The sequence below is a fragment of the Acinonyx jubatus genome, chromosome C2 (assembly GCF_027475565.1).
Source record: "Acinonyx jubatus isolate Ajub_Pintada_27869175 chromosome C2, VMU_Ajub_asm_v1.0, whole genome shotgun sequence".
Lineage (NCBI taxonomy): Eukaryota > Metazoa > Chordata > Mammalia > Carnivora > Felidae > Acinonyx > Acinonyx jubatus.
In genome coordinates, this window is record NC_069384.1 from 109,635,209 (window position 1) to 109,647,752 (window position 12,544).

The 12,544-nt window shown below is 37.0% G+C and overlaps 1 long non-coding RNA gene across 1 annotated transcript in view; it reads right to left on the bottom strand.

The window, feature by feature from the left end:
- LOC128315269 (uncharacterized) overlaps positions 1-11,735 on the bottom strand; it is a 49,635-nt gene extending 37,900 nt beyond the window's left edge. Inside the window, exon 1 of the long non-coding RNA XR_008297924.1 lies at positions 11,364-11,735. This is a non-coding gene — a long non-coding RNA (uncharacterized LOC128315269). The remainder of the gene's footprint in view (positions 1-11,363) is intronic.
- Between the last annotated feature and the right edge of the window lie 809 nt (positions 11,736-12,544).

The following is a 12,544-nucleotide window of genomic DNA, read 5'->3' on the forward strand; positions in this document are numbered from 1 at the left end:
TGCTCTTGGTCAAAACCTGATACAGGATTAGCCCAGATTTAAGGGGATAGAAAATTAGCTCTACCTCTTGTTATGGTACATGCATTCAAAAAGGGAAGAAATGGTTGAGGACCATCTTTGGAAAGTAGCTGCCACAGTTTGTCCTCTGACCCCAACAGTTCATGACCCTACATGAAAAATACCCTCTTCCGTAAAACCCCTAAAGCCTCATACCGTTATGACAGAGCTCAAAGTCCAGGATGATGTAGTCTGGTCATCTAAATCTGGTGCATGTGTGGATGGGGCTCTTCAGGTACAGATCCTGGGTTGCAGAGACCTTTAATAGACAAAGTATCTGTGGTCCACACTCCTAACTTAAAAATGATAGTAAGCACAGAACAACTGCAATAGATACCCCAGTTGAAAAAGGGAGATAGCTAGGTGGCCCTTAGAAGTCACCAGTCCATAGCAATTTTCAAATCCAGCTGGGCACATGTTGCCATTTCCTCTGACTCCAGGGAGGTTCTGCTCCCTACAAGTGAGTTCTATTGTTCTATGGTTCTTGGGTTCCCCCTGGTCCTTGGACTCTTCACTCTATCCTCTGAAGCATCCTTCTCTTTCCATAATAAATTGCCTACATTTACAGTGGAGTAGCTTCTCAGTCTGCTTCCAGTCCATAGGAGGGTATTGGTGGGGGTTCCAGAGACCCCTCAATTTTCAATTCTGTACCATTTGACTCAAGTTTGTATAATTCTTTTAAGAAACGTAGGTCTTCTGTGCATCAAATTAAATCTTCATTAGACAAAAACAATACCTGTATACTCCTTTCAGCAGGCTCTTCTATCCCTTAAGCTATGGGAAAGCACCTTCAAGAGTCTTAAAAGCCCCCCTCCCCGCTTTTTTTGTAACAGAAAGAATATAAGAATCGCGTCTTTATGATTCCCGAAGGGCCAATTTTTTAACTGAAAGGGTCTGTAAGACATGTTCTTAGCTTCTTAGAAGTTCTGTAGTCTAGCTCAGATGGTATACAGAGTACTCCATTACATTTTTCTGAAGTCCCAACAAAGGGTCTTACAACCATACCCCAAACTGATCTTGACCCTGGGGCCATGTTTTACTGGCTGGGCTCTGGCATTCCCTTCAGGTTTTAATTTTCTTTGAGTATATTTTGTGAACTGGGATTTGGAGAATGACAACAAATTTTATTTTCTAAACTAGTAATTCTGGGATGGGAAATTTTTCTTCCATATTCTACTTGAAAACCTAACAAGTCTTTCTTCAGTTCATCTATTTTTATCTTACCAAACACAGTTAAAAGGAAAACATTTGGCACTTTAAAAATAGTGCCTAGAAATGTTCCTAGCCACATTTGCAGTTTTATGAACAATATACTCCTATTCAGGGCGCCTGGGTGACTCAGTTGGTTGAACATCTGACTCTTGATTTCGGCTCAGGTCATGATCTCAGGTTTTGTGAGATTGAGCCCCACATTAGGCTCTGTGCTGACAGTGAGGAGCCTGCTTGGGATTCTCTCTCTCTCCTTCTCTCTCTGCCCCTCCTCCTCTCTGTCTTTCAAAATAACCATTAAAAAAAGAATATACTCATCTTCTTTATTATAGGTAAGAATGTTGCCGAACTTTGTCATTACATAATGTGGGCAATGCTTTCATCAGTCTTTAATAATAGTGTCCTTTGTCTTCCCGGGGAACAATTTGCAATCTCCTTGAGGCCGTTCTGGCCTATGCTAGCTACTAGTCATAAAGCCAATGTCACATGTTTAAGGATTTTGTTACAGCAACCTACTTTTAGGTATCCATTTTAATTTCAGTTTTAATGGTACTGCTAAAAAAAATTAAGGGTATTTAGAAAAAAAAAAACTTATCCTTAGGAATAGTAATGCTAAGAGAATGAAAATTCACAAATTTGCTAATCATTTTCCATGCCTCTTGATATCAGAGTTAGTCTTTTACCAATAATATACACATGAGTTACATAGCCCAGCTGTGAATTTTTGTCCAGTGATGAATTGGCCTGTAAAAATTATTAAGCCAAAATCAGGGCATCAAAATTATGGTTTTAGGGACTTGTCTAAGATTATTTTCTGTTAAAGATACTATATTCTCCTCTATTCTCTGAGTTACCTTTAGGCTCAAAAATGTGAAACTTTCTTGACTTTTTCTGTCCTCAAGCTAATCATCTATTAGGTTCTCTAGATGCAACCTTTACAGTATCTCTCATAGCTATCCCATCCACGTCATCTTTCACCTCAGTTCAAATTCAGCCCTCCTTGTCTGTCTAGTTCAATAGGCTCCTCATTTCCAGCCCCTTGCTGTATCTATTTCCCTTTCTCACCATTCATTCAATAAATATTGAGAAGTGATATGAAACATGTGCACTCTAATGGGCTGTAGACATTAAGTGAACTATGGTCCTTTATCTTGAGGAACTCAACCCTATTGACAAAGGAATTTTCTTTAGTGGTGTCTGGGTGGCTCAATTGGTTAAGTGTATGACTCTTGATGTCCTCTCAGGTCACGATTTCACTGTTTGTGAGATTGAGCCCCATGTCAGGCTCTATGCCGACAGCGTAGAGCCTGCTTGGGATTCTCTCTCCCTCATTCTCTGCCCCTCCCCAACCATGCTTCCTCACTCTCAAAATAAATACATAATTTTTTAAAATGAATTTTCCTTAACCACAAATTGAATCTCTTTACTCACAATTCAAAAACAGTAGAAGAAAATCAGATTCTGTTCCAGGATCCACATTTCATTCACTTGAATAGCTCCTTAGTCTACTCCAATCTGTGACCATTCCTCAGTCTTTCCTTATCTTTCATCATCTTGACACTTTTGATCAGTACTCATCAGTTATTTCATAAAATTTCCCTCAATTTTTTCCATATAATGTTTTTTTCATGATAAAATTTTTGTATCTTTGGCAAGAATACCACAAATGCCATGTTGTGTCTTTTCCAATGCATCATATCAGGGGGTACATGATGTTGATATGTCTTAACTACAAGAGATGTCAACCTTGATCACTTAGAGTGGTGTCTTCAAGGTCCTCCAGTTACTATTTCTCCTTTTATTATATATCTTGGAAGAGACTATAATAGTATGCTATTTCTCCTCAAATCTTCACCCACTGATTTTAACATCCTCAGTGGATTTTGCTTACAACAGTTGTTACTGTGATGTTTTCTGATTTTATATATTCCCCATTCCCTCTATATTTATTAATCAGAATTAGTCTGTAAGGAAGAGCTACCTCATTTATTTATGTATTCAAATATATCTTGGCATAAGCATGGACTCCAGTATATTTATTTGTTGGGGAAAAAATCAAATGCTATATTTATTTTGTTGCTCATAGTTCAATAGTCGCCTTTTTAAAGGAAGGTTTTTTTCTTGAATTACTCCAATTGGATGTTACCGTGCTCTGCTCTGAACCTGAAGAGCATCTCATCTGCGGTGTTCTTATGTTTTCCCCTACGTTTAGCATTATATTGTAGAAATTTCTGCATATGGCCATTCTCCTAACCCCCCCTCCACTTCCTGCACTAGATTATTGAGGTTAGAGGTGACATATTACTAACTTTCTATTCCCTCCATGATTGATGCACATTGTAGGAAATCAGTAAATATGTGTTGAATTAAATTCAATTGGCTAAAATGTTCTTGGACAGAACATAATTTAGCAACACCCCTAAGAGCCTGACACTGATGTCTCACTCATTTTTACACCTGCTTTTATCTCAAGGTTTCATTGTCTTTGAATTCTTAAATGTTTTTACTTATGTCCCCATCTCTCAGTGTTCTATAATATTTGTGTTTAAAAAAGAAAAAAAAACCCTTTCTTTCAAATACTTAAAACTGTTAATAGAAAGATGGGAAGTTAAGCAGGAACATCACAATTCAAAACAAAGTAAACATAAGACATAATTAGGTCCAGATAAAGACAAGGGATGAGGGGAAAAAAGCAACTAAAACACAGACCCTAAAAAGAATCAGACACAGGCAGTAAAACAATAACTAGAGAGCTAACTTCTATTCAGCTAGAACAATGTGGGTCTGAAATGTGGAATTTGGATTTTCACAGTTTTGATCTGATTCTCCTGACTGATTTACTTATCTATTGGCTATATCACACAAAATGTGAGGATTGTGTCCAGGTAATATTATAGTGCAATGTGTGTGTGTGTGTGTGTGTGTGTGTGTGTGTGTGTATGTATATACACACATATGTATGCTGAGATTATTCTTTATATCTGTGTAATTAGTCTTATGGAACACTCTTAATTAATTTATTCAAAAGTATGTGCTAAATACTTATTAAGAGAATACTATGAGCTATTGATGTTCGGAAAATACAGATACCTTGCCTTCCACATAGCTCTCCAATTAATCATGTTTGTACCATTTTAAAAATACAGAGTGAAGTTACTACTGGTAATCTGGGATTTGAACACAGTCTGATCCCAAAGCCTAACCACTGATTCTAAACTGCCTCTTACTAGGTATTTATTAAAATGTTAGGAGCACCTGGGTGGCTCAGTGAGTTAAGCTTCTGACTTCGGCTCAGGTCATGATCTCAGGGTTGGTTCATTAGAGTCCCACATGGGGCTCTCTGTTGTCAGCACAGAGCCCACTTTGGATCCTCTGTCTCCCTCTCTCTGGCCCTCCCCCAGTTGCACTCTGTCTTTCCTGCTTTCTCTCTTTCACAACTAATTTACAAAAAATAAACAATAAAAAATAAAATGCTGTGTTCTTTGTGAACTACAAAAATAATTGTATGTGATATTAGGGGGCAATTCTATATTTTGTGATCTCCTAAAAGCTGGGTGAAGTACGTAAACAACTGTAACCCAGTGTAAGTGTGACCTACTGTGAGGATGGGCACTACAGTGAATTGCTACAGGAAATCAGAGAAGGGAGTATGTTCTGTTTGATAAAGTGTAAAGATTTTGTGGAGGAGTTGACATGAGAACATTTGATTTGTACATACAGAGGTGGGCATGAAAGAACATTGCTAGCTGGGGGTTGAGGGGGGCAGACTGAAAAGCAGCAGGTAGATAATTTTGCTGGAGCACGCATTGTGTGAATGAAAACAAGGGAAAATAAGGTTGGTTAATACTATACAAAAACATTAAAGGATCTTCCATGTGATAATGATTTACTGTGTTAAGGAAAGTAAATGAAACATCTGGAAATATGCTTAAAAAAATAGATCTCCCACAGCGTTTTGAGTTAGCAACACGTTTTAGATTTATAGATTGAGAGTTGAATTGATCAGGTGTTTATTTAAATACAGGAATATTACAGCTCGTATTTGGGTAAACTACCACCAGGTGGTAGCAGATAGGCTGATTTTTCAGTCCAGATGATTTAAGCTACAAACATATGTGCATGAGAGTCCGTTCAGAATTCTGTCATCCAGGCTCTTATGTGTTTGAAGGTTTGTGTGTATAGCATATAATTATATCAAGGCCCAGATTTGTATAAAATAATTTACTTTTAACAGTATAGTAGCAGCCCTATTTCAAGAAACAATGCATGTTTCTTTGCCAGACATTTTTATTCTTAGAAGTAGAATGTACAGGGATATACACTAATCCAATGGGGTGGTTGGAAATTACTATCCTAAATATCATTTCAAACAAATTAGAAAATATAATATGTTTATCTGGAAGTCTTGTGTTTAAAGGAGTGAGGCTGGAAACTGGGTTAAGATTGAGAGGGGGGGGGGGGGGCGGGTAGGAAAGGCCCTTGGCTTATTCACAGATGGTGGGTGGAATCTACAATGCTTCAGACTGTAGGCAGATCTGCCTTGAAGACACAGCTATCATCTTCTCCTTTTATCATCTAATTTAATCCTCCCAATAGCCCTATGAAGTAGAAAGTATTATCTTTATATGAACAGAAGGAGACTGTCGCCCAAAGAACTTAAGCAATTGCTTAATTTATTTATACAAGTGCATAACATCTGCAATTTGAGCCCCCATCTGCTTTCCCTTTCTGAGCCCTCTCTTCTCAGTACCCAAGACCTACATAGTCTACCTATTTCAGAAAACCACTGGTCTTTGTCTTCATCAAAGCAGGAGAGGAAGTGATAATATTTTATAGTGGGTAATTAATCTCTGCATTTGCTCCACATTTCATTAAGAGAAACTTCAAACAAAAAATGTTTAAAGAATTTTATATCGCACCCTTCATATATCCACAACCTAGATTCTACAATTTGCATTTTACCTTGCTTGATTTATTACATATCTATCCACCTTTTCATCACCCTGTCTAATCACTGACCCAATTTTCTATGCATTTTACAGTAAATTGAAGACATCAGTACACTTCACCCCTAATCACTTTGGCATGCATATCATTAACCAGCACTCAAAATTAACTTAGAGGCTTTTTAAATTTTTGAGATAAACTTTGCATATAATGAAATGCACCAATCTTAAGAGTATCATTCAATAAATTTCAGAAAAATGCATGCAGTTATACAACCCAGATTTCTCTCCAGATACACAACATTGCTCTCAGACTATACATTTGTTTTATGTCCCTTCTCAGTCAAGCTCCATTTCCTCCATCTCTCCCAGGACATGGCCATTCTGTTTTTTAGTTGGCTGTTTAATTATAGGTTAATATTTCCTGTTTTAGGATTTTTAATAAATTAAATGAAAGAGTATGACAGTATGTATTTTCTTTTCTATAAGGCTTTTGTCATTCAGCATGTTTTTTGAGAGTCATTCATTTTGTTCTATGTGTAAGTGGTTTATTTTTATTCCCGTTGATGGACAGCTGGACTGTTCTGGTTTTTGTCTACTGTGAAACAAAACAGATGTGAATATTCTGGTACCAATATTTTATTTCCTTTGGTAACTACTTGGAGGTGTAACTTCTGGGTTGTAGGCTAAGTATAGGTTTAGTTTTATAAGCAACTGCAAGAACTTTTTCCAGAATGTTGTACCACTTTACACTCCCGCTAACAGTGTATCAGAGTTATGGTTGCTCCATATTCTCATCAACACTTGATATTGTCAGTCTCCTTAATTTTGTTCTTCTGGAGAGTTTGTATTGTTTTCTCATTGGGGAAGAGAGCCATGCACACTCAGCTTTGGCTGGACCATTTATTCCATTTGAGTCACTTCCATTGTGAGCTTTTCCTACATTTTTTTGTCCTACCATGTAACTATTCCCCAACTTCCCATTCATATGTTTTCTGCTTCCTCACAGCATTTTGTTTTGGGGGAATTCTCTGACTTCAACATATTTTATTTCTAAAAACTAGCTCTGTTAATGCAATGCTCTTCTTTCAATGCAATAGCTTATTCCTTTTGTTTAATATGACTTGTAATTTTCATGTTTCTTATTGTTAGCAGTCAGGTGAAATAATTTATCTATGCAAGCTCTTTGTAGTCCAAGTTGTACAGTAGTTAAGTAAAGAATTCTGTTAGACATTTGAATAGGATTTCAGGCTCAACATTTTAAGTTATATAGGAAGGAACTGCTTTCATTTTCAATGAACTTCTAGGGCTTGAGTAGAAGTAGAATTGTTTTATGGCAAAGTTGTGATTGGAAGTTGCTTGATCAGCTCAATAACGGTTTATGTGAAAAACTGGTAAATGAAAGAGTAAAAGGTGATGAGCATCAGGTTTTGTTTGTTCTAGTTTGGCAAGACTCAAATGAGCAAAAAAGCAAAATCTAGGGATTGTCTATGTTAAACTTTGTTCATTTGATTGTATTGGTAACACGTTGTGAGTGACAGAGGTTCTTTGTTTCTTACCTGCTTCGGACTTAGAAAATCTACTGGAAGTGTTCTTGAGAGAGTATGCTGAAGTCTGAATATTACTTTTAAAAAAGTTGCTACTTTGTAATTTGTAGTATTGTGTACTTTATCAATAATTAAAATAGTTTTATCTGATTCCTAAAAGGCACATACCCCTGCTAGAATCCACATTTCAAAATGACATTTAAAAATTTCATGACAGTATGCTTTACATTGAGTAATGCTCAAAGAAGCTGGTAGCATAAATTTATATTTTCATTAGGGAAACGTTTCACAACAACTTATACATGTGTCTACATTCATCAAGAAAAAGTAAAAAGAAACATGAAAACTTCCTGGTCTGAAAACCTGGCTTGAAATCAAGAGAAAATCTTACTGGTAACAGAAAAAAGAAACAAACTTGAATTGGATGACTGGATAATATAAGTTACAAAGCATGGAGATAAAAGTAAATGGATTCACAAAATAATACTTTGGATATCAGAGCAATCTCTTCCACTTTTTAGCTGTGTGATCTTGGACAAGATTTTTAAATTCTCTGAACCTCGTAAGGACTTTTAAAATGAAATAAAATAACAACCTACTTTCAAATATGCAATACATAATGATTATAGTCACAATACTGTACATTATAACCTCATGACTTTTTTTATTTTATAACTGGAAGTTGTGCCTTTTGACCCCTCTCACCCATTTTGCTCATGCCCAGCTCCCCCTCTTCTCTGGCAATCACCAATCTGTTCTTGATATTTATCAGCTCAGTTTTTTGTTTGTTTGGTTTGGTTAGATTCCACATATAAGTGAAACCATATGATACTTATATTTCTCTGACTTGTTTCATTTAGCATAATGCCCTCAAGGTTCTACTGATGTTGCAAATGGAAAGTTTCCATTCTTTTTTTTCTTGCTAAGTAATACTCCATTGTATTTATATACTGCATTTTCTTTATCCATTCATCTATCAGTGAACACTTGGGTTGCTTCCATAGCTTAGCTATTGTAAATAATGCTGCAATAAACATAGGGGGGCATTTCTCCTTGAATTTGTGCTTTCATTTTTAGGGGCTAAATACTCAGTAGTGGAATTGCTGGATCATAGGGTAGTTTTATTTTTAATTTTTTGAGAAACCTCCATACTCTTTTCCATAGTGGATGCCCCAATTTGCATTGCCACCTTTTCTCCACATTCTCGCTGACACTTGTTATTTCTCCCCATTTTGATAATAGACATTCTTACAGGTGTGAGGTTATGTCTGATTATGGTTTTGATTTGCATGTCCCTGATGAGTGATGCTGAGCATCTTTGATATGTGTCTGTTGGACATCTGTATATCTTCTTTGGAAAAATGTCTATTCAGGTTCTCGGCCCATTTTTGAATTGGATTCTTTGTTTTTGTTTTGTGTTTTTTTTTTTGGTATTGAATTTATAAGTTCGTTATATGCTTTGGATATTAACCCCTTATTGGATATATCAGTTACAAATATCTTCTCCCATTCAATAACTTGCCTGTCATTTTGTGGAGGATTTCATTCACCGTATCGAAGCTTTTTATTGTGGTGTAACCCCAGTAGTTTAGTTTTTGCCTTTATTTCCCTTGCCTCGGGAGACATTCTAGATAAATGTTTCGGTGGCCAATGTCAAAGAAATTACTGCCCATGTTTTTTTCTAGGAGTTTTATGGTTTCAGGACTCACATTTAGGTTTTGAATCCATCTTGAGTTTATTTTTGTGGATGGTATCAGAATGTAATCCAGCTTCATTCTTGTGCTTAGGAAACTGTCTAGTTTTCCAGCACCATCTGTTAAAGAGACTGCATGTTCCCCTTTGTATATTCTTGCTCCTTTGAGGATGTGTACTTACAGTGAAATGCAATTGGCATAATCATGAATAGGAAATAATAAGGTGATACTGTGAAAAACAATGCAAAAGAAATGAAGAGTCAAATGTTTATTTTACCAAAAACAGAACTACCATGACATTTACATTTTCCCTCAAATAATGTATTTTGGAGTAATGTAAGTGATAACAGTCATCTATTTCTCAGGACACATTAAGTATGAATTGTGCATACATCAATAAGTTTTGTGAGAAGAGATCTTTTAGGTGCACTTTGACCAACTGTTTCATTGATGAAATAACTGGGCATAGTCTCCAAATACAGCTAGTGGTTCGTGATTTTAGAACTGAGATTTCAGGACTTCATTTTCCCTAATCACTTTTTTTTTCACTATTCTACATTTCCCCTCATATCATTTGCTCAGCTTTTTGTGTACTTTACATAAATTTTTAATTTAACCTGACCTATGCTTTAATCAGTTGTCAGAACTTCCTTCTACTAATACCAAAGATTCTTCCTAATTGTCCGTAATTGGAGATAAACCTACATTGGCTGCCATACTAAATTTTTCTCTATTCAGATTGAAAGCATTTTTCCACTGTTACAAAATACCCCAGATTGCTTATTTAGAATCAAGAGAGGCATGGTTCAGTGTAATAATGTGCTTCAACTCAATTAAATGTAATTACATTCCCCAACTGGAAATGACACTGTAGAAAGGCAGTCTGCACTATCATTAACTTTACTTAGTACATGTTTAGCTGTAGGCACTGAGGCATGAAATGGCTAACGATGTTCATTATTGTTTTGGGTTTTGTAGGATTCTGTTGACAATTTCCACCAAAGCTACGTTACCAGAATAAATAAAAAATGTACTACTAATCACCATCTTATTATATTCCCAATACAGTAAGGAATACCTCACAAAATACACATTTAGAGTTCGAAGTGTGTGTGTGTGTGTGTGTGTGTGTGTGTGTGTGTGTGTGTATTACATGAACTATAGGTTTATTTTAGTATACAAACTCTGACTATCTGAATATTCCTATACATTATAACAATACCACACCAAGCTACAAAACTTACAAACTACTCACGTGCAAACCAAACCCTGCTATAATGAGTTTGCTAATGCAAGCCAGCAAAAACATTTAAGTTGTGCTGGAGTTCAGTGAGGGAAGTGAGTGCCCGGTGTCTCCGTTTTTCTCCTGATGAGATCCAGTTCATTATCTTCATCAGCCTCTGTGCCCTTTCCTTGACAGATCTCCTAGGTGCTAGCTTGTTGCAACCAGTAATTCTAAAATGCATAGGGAGGGGCACCTGGGTGGCTCAGTCTTTTAAGCATCTGACTTCAGCTCAGGTCATGATCTCATGGTTTGTGAGTTTGAGCCCTGCTTCAGGCTCTGTGCGGACACCTCGGATCCTGGAGCCTGCTTCAGATTCGGGGTCTCCCTCTCTCTCACTGCCCTCCCCTGCTCACGTTCTGTCTCTCTCAGAAGTAAACGTTAAAAAAAATTAAAACAAAATGCATTGGGAGATGTAAAAAAAATGTTTAATAGCCAAGGTAATGTTGAAGTGTAAACCTGTACACTTAAACTGTCATAAATCAAGACCTATTGTAAAGCTAGATTCATGGAATGTAATATAACGCAGCAAAAATATGGTAATATATTACCAAGATGTGCTGCCAAGATCCAGGTTATAAAATGTTTCTTATATACAGAGGAACTTGAAAAAGAGACTTTCACTTACCCCAATGTAGTGTGATATTAATCCCACTTTCAGATAATTTGTTTTCAGGCTTTTTTTTTTTCTTTTTTACATCCTGCCCTAGGATTGACTGATGAGTCACAAACAATGCATTCTGCAGGCAGCTTCCACCTGTTCACCTCTTTCAGCATCTGCCTCAATTGCAAGTAGTTGCTTTGCCTGGGGCTTGCCCTTCGCACAGCCCCTATCTGGGAACTGAGTAAGGGAGAGGAGTAAATGCTTAGTCATTTCAGCTCAACGCAGGCCACTCTATGGGCAATTTTCACTTGAGCCTTTGTCAGGTCTGCTTCACAGTTCAACTGCTTTCTCTGCCCAATCTTCTTTCCTCCTTATGGAGCAGTAACTAGCATGTTGCAATCCGCATTGCAATTGCAATGCAAGCTTCTCCGCATTGGTCTTTGCAGAACCCAGCCTTCAATGGAAAAATAGTGAATGAATTGTTCATATCTAAATTTGCATAGGAGAGGGGCACCTGGGTGGCTCAGTCAGTTGAGTGACCAACTCTTGGTTTCAGCTCAGGTCCTGATCTCATGGTTTGTGGGTTTGAGCCCCATGCACTCTGTGCTGACAGTGCAGGAACTGCTTGGGATTCGCTCTCGCTCTCGCTCTCGCTCTCGCTCTCGCTCTCGCTCTCGCTCTCGCTCTCGCTCTCGCTCTCGCTCTCGCTCTCGCTCTCGCTCTCGCTCTCTGCCCCTCCCCCACTCACTCAAACTCTCTCAAAATAAACAATAAATAAATACATTGCACAAAAGAAACCAGACACTAAAAGGAATATATTATATAATGTATAAAAATTCATTTCAAAAACACATACATTAAAAGAATCATACAGCATGATTAAGTGGGATTTATTCCAGGGATGCAGGATGGCTCTACATCTGCAAACCAAGGTGAAATACAACATTAACAAAATGAAGGATAAAAATCATATGATCATCTCGATAGATGCAGAAAAAGCATTTGGCAAAATTCAACATCCATTTATGATAAAAACTCTCAACCTAGTGGGTATAGAAAGAATGTACCTCAACATAATAAAAGCCATATGTGACAATACCACAGCTTACATCATACTCAATGGTGAAAAGCTGAAAGCTTTTCTTTAAAGATCAGAACAAGACAAGGATACCCACTCTCACCACTTTTATTCAACATAGTATTAG